Below are 8,979 nucleotides of genomic sequence, written 5' to 3'. Positions count from 1 at the left end.
AACAACGATCTATCAAACACCAAAATAATGTATATTCAAGCAACAATAAACATAATCATGATCATAATGCCCTTCAACAAATCATTAAACATCTAGTTGGTATAGTAAGTTTATAACGTCTAGAGATTTTATATTTTCAATCAAAGTTAGTTGGGTGGAATAGCTATTATAATAGTTCACATATTAAAGAGGCTATGCCAATAACTCTGACTACCTTATTGGTAGCTGTTTGTATAAACTGCATGGCAAACACTTTAAAATGGAAATTTCATGTATTTCCCGATCTTGCTACAGAGTATAGATCCACAAAAAAAAAACACTTTCAAATTGCTTTAATGATATAATGGCAATAAATGTGCTCAGGGAAATTTATTCCTCACATCAATCATATTTCTACTTGTATATATCACCTGAGTATGTCAATTTACCGTATACATTTGACATAAAGGTCAAAGAATAACTGATATGCCCTAAAAATTAAACCGTTTTTTTATTTTATTTCACCAGACTGCAGTCTAATTCTAACGTATATTATTTAAAAACAAAAGCAGATATTGCGATTACATCCTTTAAACCGCATATGACTATTATAAAAAACTAGGTGACTTCTTTTGATATTGATTTGAAAATTTAGAAATATTAAGTTGACCTATATCAAAAAGCCAGTGTACACGCGTTTCTACACAATTCGGAAGATCTTATTCGAATCTTGATTAACAATCTTTACAATGTAGCAGTACTATTAAAATTTAGTTTTTTACACGCTCTAAAATACTGATTCGAATGATTCCTTTGCAATCTACTTATTTTTCACATTTAACAGAGTTTTTGGGAATGGGAATTGTAGATACAAATTCCTTGTTTTAACATGTTTTACTCTGTGTTTTTTTAATATCTAGCAGAGCTCATACAAAACCGTCTCAAACAGACAGACAACGCTATCTTCTAACGTTATTTTATTTATTATTATCAGATATATTTATTGATGATACATTGTCACTAAAAACCCGTAATTCAGTAGGTACTTGCATCTAATATTGACAGCTTAAAGATAGTATCATTGACAAACAGGAGGATTTCACATTTGACATGTATTACTTACTTAGGCCCGGGAAGCTTGAGACATTGTCGAAACTAAACCTTTCTTTTTGACGACTTTCCATATGTATCAGTAACCTTTGCCATCTAACAAAAAGTACAATCACAAAAATACTAAACTTAGAGGAAAATCTAATAGGAAAGTCCATAACCCCATGGCAAAATCAAATAACAAAACACTTCAAAAAAGAATGGACAAGAACTGCCAATGTTTTCATGGCTTAATTGGTACACTATATCCACTAAATGACTCTTAAAATTGTTGAAGGAAGAAGATCATTATTGGCACCATCACCAATCGATAGACAAATATGGTGTATATTTTGTTCAATCTACAATATTATGTAACCTGTAGATTTCAGAATACCCGGTAATATTATTCGGATCTATAAATTTTCCCATTGTATCCTTTCCCTGTTTGCGAATTTTGTAATGAAAGAGTATAAGTATGACCGGAACTGCATTCACATAGTTAGAATTGATTCTATCACAATGCATTATATCTTGTTCATTTTAGGCAATGCAATAACATAAAATTAATATTTTACTGTTAACCTTAATTTCTATCGCCCTTATGTATTTATCTTGATAAAGTATCTACATGATCAAGTTGTTTGCATAATAAATTGCACTGTTTAGCTAGAAGATTTCTATGTGCTCTTTTACGAATTGTTTAATACTCTAACTGTTCTGATACGAGTACATGTCAAATGAACGTGAACAGTCCATTGTCTCATATTCAACAAAATTCACAAGTTTCAGAAATAATAGAAACAGAAATGCGAACTTTACGCGAGCAAAAATATGAAATGTAATTTACGTAATTGTCAATTTTTTATCTGACAATTTCAGAACACACAGATAGATTGAAGTATACATCATTTGTGTCTAATACGATCGAACCATCAACGCTCAGAAGAAAACACTCAATTTTACAGGTAACAACAATAGGAACAACAACCACAGCTTCAAAGTCAGAAACAGACTATTTAGGTAAAAGTCTATAAAAAATTGAAAACAACACGTTTAATAATTTCTTGCGTCCGAAGCGTTTTTCTGGATTTACTATCATCAGGAACGCTCAAAGCCAAACATTTGAAAACCGAAGATGGATAAGTACCGAAACCGTTGAGGAGCTATATGTCAAAAATACCTAAAATAAATAACCAAAGGATACATATACAAGACAAGCTATATGATCAAAGATAACGATGACATAACCGATATTTAAAAAAAGGATATTGCTAAATAGCGAATAAGCCATATGTCGATAAAACAAATGTCCATAGATGTGAAAAATACAACAACTTAAAAACTGTAAACAAGGACAAAACTCATTCAGCATGGTAAACTATATATTTTCCCCAGAATGAACCAGTTTATACAATCGAAAATATTATATACACGATCTGATTACTACAATAACAATAAGCTTGACAGAGAGCAACTGAATGGTTCATTGATAGAAACTGACAAACATTAAACGTAGAATGTATGGTCAACTTTTTTAAGTCGATTAAAATTAAGTGTTTTGTGTAATTGGAGTATATTCAATAAACATGATAGATGTATGAAGTGAATCATGTCTGTGACTGAGCTTCTATTACCCCCGATACAAAAGTTTCCTCATTAGAATTGAATTATTCAATATTTTGATATTCGGATTCAATCATGTGGTGAATATTATGATAAATAAGTAAGATTCAATAATTAAAACTCATCATCCTTGGCAGTTTCAAATCATTAAATGGCCGATAAAATTGTTTCTTAAGAGGTCTCAATTTTAATTCATATCACAGCTGTTATCCGTTTTAACGATTTCAAAAGAGTTTATCTTAATATATGAATACGGTTATTTCTTGTCATTTACCTTAATCCTTTTAATTGCTGTACAATCCTTGCTTATGTATTGCTATGCGCACTAGCTAGTTTTCATTTACAGCCGGTCAGAATCGGGACGTAACTTCTAACGCCTGTTTTATGACACATATCACGTTCCGTGCATGATAAACAATAATATCAACACGCTTTGATAGTTTCCATAATGAAATTATTCATAGATTTTAATAGATTTCTTGGGTATATTTACTTGTGGACGTTGATTTCGTTGGTATACTGAACCACGAATACAAATATTTCAACAAAAAATGTAGTTCTCTTTTAGCTTGTTTGCAGTCTCTAAATAAACAACGAGATAAAATATCCCCGAACATACATTTTTACCAATATGCAACCATTGGTACCCAAGAAAATAAATGAATCCGTTTGAACTACTCCCGGGTATAAACAATGGAAACACCTTAACAAAAATGCATTTATAATGGTCAATAGATCATCGTTTTTTTAGATATAATTGATATTTCGTTTCTGTTTATTTTATTTACTTCGTATACGTTGAATTGCAGGATTTAGTAAAAGAGAAATAGTTGCCTATTCTATTTGCTTCTTTCTGCTTGCTGTCTTAATAATGATGTGTATTGTATGTCAGCGCCGGTATAAACAGATATATAGCGCTTTCAGAATTTATCAGACAAGATATAGAGGAAGACATATTACAGATAACTTAGTTTCCGCAATTCCTCTGACAGAAACGCAAGTGATATATGAATTGATAGATGAATCGAATATGATAGAAAACATTGAGAACATTGGAAATAGCAATATCTCAACTACCGACACTAATGAAAGTTATGCTCAACCTGAAAGCAACGGTTACCTAACGCCGTATCAACCTGTTAATGAATATACAAATACTGAAAACTCATCCGACAATAAATCAGAATATTCAGTGTCATCAATTGCAGATGATCACACCGCAAACGATTGCCTATCAAATTCGTCCTCCTCAGACACAGAAGGGAGACCATCTAGCTATCTCAACCCGTATCAACCAATTGTTTATTCATTAGATATTCATGAATATTCATCTACTCACAACACTTAGGATACCGTTTTGTTTGCATCTGAATAATTGACGCAGGAATCTTGTTGGTTTTGATCGGAAGCACACATTGATGGCTATCAGGGATTAACATGAATATCATAGCATTTGTGTGTGTTCAGATAGACCCGCCTTCTCGTCAGAGAAATGGGAGTTGAATGTTGACATTTGTTTTGTACATTTAAGGAATGATTGTAATATGTTTTCTGTCTATGAAAAAATAACATAAAAAAATTGGTGCACACTGAATAACGCGCGTAGCGGGTTATTTAACAGTGTGCACCACATTTTTTATGTTATTTCGAATAGACAGAAAAAATATTACAGTCATTTCTTATAATTCAATTCTAAATTCCATTTTAAACCGTAGAAAACCTTGAAAAAACGTTGATGACGTCACGGTCACACGACTTGATTAGGTCTATGGTCTGATAACAAAATAACGTCAGCCAATCAGAAGACGCGTTACATCCAAAATTAAATTATTGTGTGTTACAATTATTTAGTAATTCAAATAATACAAGCACATTAGTTTTGGAAAAAAACCCAGTTAGTCCTCTATTCACTTTTAAAAAGTAATAAAATTATTTTTTATTTTATTTTTATTTCAAAGCATCGACATGAATGTTCGCATTTACTTATTAGATACATTGTACTTTGTCCAATTGTATTCGTTTAAAATAATATAGAAATCAGAAATTCTTTCTACAGCAAAATCTACCCTCAGCGGCAATGATTTGTTGTATATATGAACATTAGTAAACAAATATTTAAACAATTTCTAATTTCTCTTACACAATTTGATGGGATAAATTAATAGATGAACATTTTCAAAAGAATCACACGAAATAAATAAAAGCTACCATAAAGTACAATTGAATATAAGACTGAATATCCTGAAAAACAAAGGTTGACATCTGTTGACTTTTAACGGGGCATTAGTGAACTCCGTCGTAATGACTGATGATTGACGTTAAGATGTTTTTACCTATATGAGGTAATTATTTGTTTAACAGATAAGACTTCTTTATGTGCTTTTAACAATCAAACAACAAAAATACATGCATAAGAATAAAAAAACAATGTTCGCAATATAAAAAAAAGTATTCGTCATACTACACATACAAAGAGGGCTGAATAAAACACATGCACATTTTACTAAAGCATACGCAATATACACCGATACATTTTCTAATTAAAAAAAAGTACTTTACCTGGAACGGTGAGAAATTATATTGGAATAAACATAAGGTATACGAAAAAAGTAAAATCACAAAAATACTGATTTCCGAGGAAAATACAAAACGGAAAGTCCCTAATAAATTGTTAAACCAAATGATAAAACACATCAAATGAATGGACAACTGTCATATTCGTGAAATGGTGCAGACATTTTTAAATGTAGAAAATTGTGAATTGAACCTGTGTTTAAAGCGCTAAACCTGTCACTTGTACGACCGTTGCATCAAATTCCATTACATTGACAAAAATGCGTAAAAAAAATGTCGCAAATAAGGGTACAACATCAACAGAAACTCCATCAAAACTGGGATTGATTTCGGGTTCGCCGGAAGGGTAACCAGATCCTGCTCCACATGTGGCACACGTCGTATTTCTCAAGCCGATTATACAAATTTCAACCGAACAATGCCAAGATATATTAAAAGTATATTGTTATCGAAGCAACATCCTGTTTAATTGCTTTTTTATAACATTTATCCAGTTCTAAATTCTAATTATTGAACAAAGAACGATAAGACAAGGACTATTTCTATAATATTTCATGCTCTTTTTCTTCGTGCTATATTTGTTCTTTAAAAAAATTTATTCCAGCGTCTCTGTCTAGGCTTTTGAAGACGAAACGAATGTCCTGCGAAGCCAACTTTAATCCTGGTATCTATAATGAGGTTTCGATGCTCATGTGTAGTCGAAAACTTTTTGTTTTATTAAATACCAATCAAACTTCAATTATTAAAGTAATATACAATGTTTGAGATTCGACTTCTTCGATTCTTCAGTTGTCGAAGACATGAGTTGATATTGATTGGATTGTTTTTCTTGTTTAAATTTTTGGCATCAAGAAAAGTTTCGTAGTCCAAACCTTTTATCGAAAGAAGCAACTGAGCATTGACCACTTGTTCTCGCTGCTTTTAAGATAGTAAATGATAAAATTAAGACTTGAATTAATCATCTCCATTTGTCGAAATTATATAATGTGGATTTATTTATTTTCATGGGTATAAAATTGTGTGGATCAAGGACAACTTAATCGTGGATATCTAGTTTCAGGGTTTTGCCAAAGTCGGCATATAAGCTTATAGTAAATTTGTTATTCGTTGCACATTTTAACTCGTTGTTCATCTGTTCCCACGAAATTCACATATATTGGTATCCAACGAATCACAATGAATCAACCGTACATCTTAAAAACATTATTGGTGTATAGGTTACTCTGCTTCAATCCAAATTAATACAACCATGGTTGGTATTGCTCTCGGTAACGGGCAACTTGAAATCAACTCTTAGATACAGTCCTAAATCTACAGGTTTCATTTCAAAAACACTAAAATAATAACGTATGATCAAACATCAAGAATATTAGAGTCAAGAACGTAAGCTGTTATTAAATAACCCATTAGAAAAGGAGAACAAAAAAAAAACCTATTCCAATCGTTGACCTATTTACATTTTATATTTTTTTTTTACCTTAAACTTACCTTGTGGGTCGACTGTAATGATACTGTGAACAACAATGGTGTGATGTTTAGTCATTTGATTGGTCAACAGTTCGAATGTGTTCTGTCGTCATTCGTCTAGTTGCTATGACCTGTTAAACGATGTTCGCTTACATCTATTTACTATCATAACTATTTACCTTTAACCGGGTAAATACCGTGAGAAATAATATCTCCATTTATAATATAATATTAAACCCAATAATCAGATCTTAGCAATCGTTGTAAACTTAAGTATACATCGTCCTTATAAATAAACTATGCACGATTTTGATTCAAATTATTTTACAATTTTTAATTTAAAGAGTAGTTGTGTAGAAATTTCAATTCCTTGATCAATTTATTTTAGTTCTTTTATGAGATTTAACAATTACGCACCAAGGTTATACGAATCAATTAGTATAAAATATAAAGTATTTACTATTATAACTATAAATAACCAAGTGCATACCGTGTGAACCACACCATTCATAAGTATATAGTCACGTGAAATCAGAAATTTGAAATATAAATGTATTGGCTATTTATAGATAACATGGTCAATAAAAATAGCACCCCGACACTCCGAACAAATATTTCATACGAAAAATTTAATGAGTAGGAAATGTTTAATAAATCAATGATTAATCAAAAATCAAATTATGCTGGTAACGTTTTGGAAGATTGTGTGCTCATTTCTTGTTTTGTCGGCACGCCTAATATTTATTGGTCACGCTCATGCTATATTTATGTTATTTCTATTTCTAATGCAAATATAAACTATTGAAAGTTCCATCATTCCATTTGTAATTCAGGATCTTGTTGATTTTCTGTTTATTAAGCTATCGAATCAGTTCGTTTTTTGCTGAATTCTTATATGCAAACACTACAAAAAGTTACAGAATTAACTGAGAGAATTCACAGCATTTCTTAGAGGGGAAATAGTGAATTAAAAAATGATAATTGAAATTATTTGTTGATAGAAAATTTTTAGACATACTTCTAAAATAGTGATCATGTGTTCTTTCTTAAAAACTGTTTCTCGTATTATAAACTCATAGAAATACAAATGTAATTCCTACCGAAAAGGATTGTGCATATAAAATCATTGATAAATACATGCATAACCGTTGCATTTCATATAGTTGGTAATACGAGAAAATATTTAAAAAGACATGAAAGATAAAAATATAGTTTTACTGCATGCTAAGGAATGACTGTAATATTTTTTCTGTCTATTCGAAATAACATCAGAAATGTGGTGCACACTGATGAACCCGCGTAGCGTTTTATTTTAAAGTGTGCACCACATTTTTTATTAACAAAAAAAATTATACTTATTATAAAAAAAAAACAACAGTTTGTTTCCCTTAATTTCTTGTTCACATCATTATAATAAAATAAACTGAAAACTAAACTACCATGGAAAATGACCTTCAAATGATAAAAATTGCAGATTTACGAAGGGAACAATTTTGATGATACATTGACAGCATAGAAGTTGCTATTCAACCATGTTATGTTTTAACTTTTATCTTTATCTGTAGACAGCTTTCACATGGTTATATTTTCTGTGATACAGCTAAGTAAAAATAAGGAAATGAAAAAAATAATAATAAAAAGTATTCAGCCAGCTTTATTCTATAGATCTGTATTCACGAGTATAACTTTAATTTAGTTCCATATGTAAAATACAACATTTCATAAATTTAGTTGTTTAGCGTGCTTTCATTGGCATACGACACGAAGTTTTCCTGAATGAACATCAGACATGTGTTTGTGGTCAGAATTCAAACAAGAATATTAAAACGCTTATATTTCTACCATTGAAAACAGTCATTAATATAGTTACTTAGACTCTGTCCAAAATATGCTTAAATCAAGTTACTTTATCTTTTTTTTTCTTACATTCCACCAAAAAAATATCAACAATAAAAATAACGTCATTCAAAGTCAAACCACGGTTACAAGTTATTGGATACAGCTTATAAGTAGTGTAAACATATGAGGAAACCAACAGTGTTTTATTTAGTAAGTTTCGTAGATATGTTTTATTGAAATCTTTGATACAGACTAATGTTGAGATACCGCCTAATCTTTTAATGCATATGCTTATTTGAATTTAAAGGCTGATAGTGTCATAATGACATAGGAACACATTTAAATATAATATTTATAAAGCTACAATGCATATATCTGGTCTTTATACACAATATCCTAAATTGA

The sequence above is a fragment of the Mytilus galloprovincialis genome, chromosome 8 (genome assembly GCF_965363235.1).
Source record: "Mytilus galloprovincialis chromosome 8, xbMytGall1.hap1.1, whole genome shotgun sequence".
NCBI lineage: Eukaryota > Metazoa > Mollusca > Bivalvia > Mytilida > Mytilidae > Mytilus > Mytilus galloprovincialis.
This window is presented reverse-complemented; position numbering follows the sequence as displayed.